This window comes from Arachis duranensis, chromosome 10, assembly GCF_000817695.3.
Source record: "Arachis duranensis cultivar V14167 chromosome 10, aradu.V14167.gnm2.J7QH, whole genome shotgun sequence".
NCBI classification, from domain to species: domain Eukaryota; kingdom Viridiplantae; phylum Streptophyta; class Magnoliopsida; order Fabales; family Fabaceae; genus Arachis; species Arachis duranensis.
In genome coordinates, this window is record NC_029781.3 from 19,413,308 (window position 1) to 19,413,927 (window position 620).

The window sequence follows — 620 nt, forward strand, 5'->3', positions numbered from 1 at the left end:
TGTGAAAGTGACCATTCTGTTCTTGCATATGTGAACTGTTTTAAGCAAAATGAAGAGTTGCTTAAAGAGGTTAAAAGACTTAAGGATGACTTAGCTAAGTTCACCCAAAGTTCTGAAAATTTGAATCAAATCTTGGCTAGTCAAAAACCTCTTTATGATAGAGCTGGGTTGGGTTTTTATAAATCTGAAAAATCATATTTTGAAAACAATGCTTCATCTTCGAATGATGTGAAGTATCAAGACCCAACTTCCTTTAACAAAACAGCAACTCCAAGATTTTGTAGACTATGTAACCGAAGTGGTCATTTTCCAGTTCAATGTTTCTTTGGAGAAAGAATGATAGGTGATAAAGTTTACAAGGTTGTTTTTGATTACAATGATCTGGGACATAAGAGATGGTTTAACGTGAAAGGATCCAAGAAAATTTGGATACCTAAGGTCACTTGAGTTTATTTTGTAGGTCTGCCTAGCATCCAAGAAAAAAGAAAATATGTGGTACATGGATAGCGGATGCTCTAGGCATATGACCGGAAAGACAACCTTCTTCATAAAACTTGATGAATATGATGGAGGACTTGTCACTTTTGGAGATGATGCAAAAGGAAAAATAGTGGCTGTTG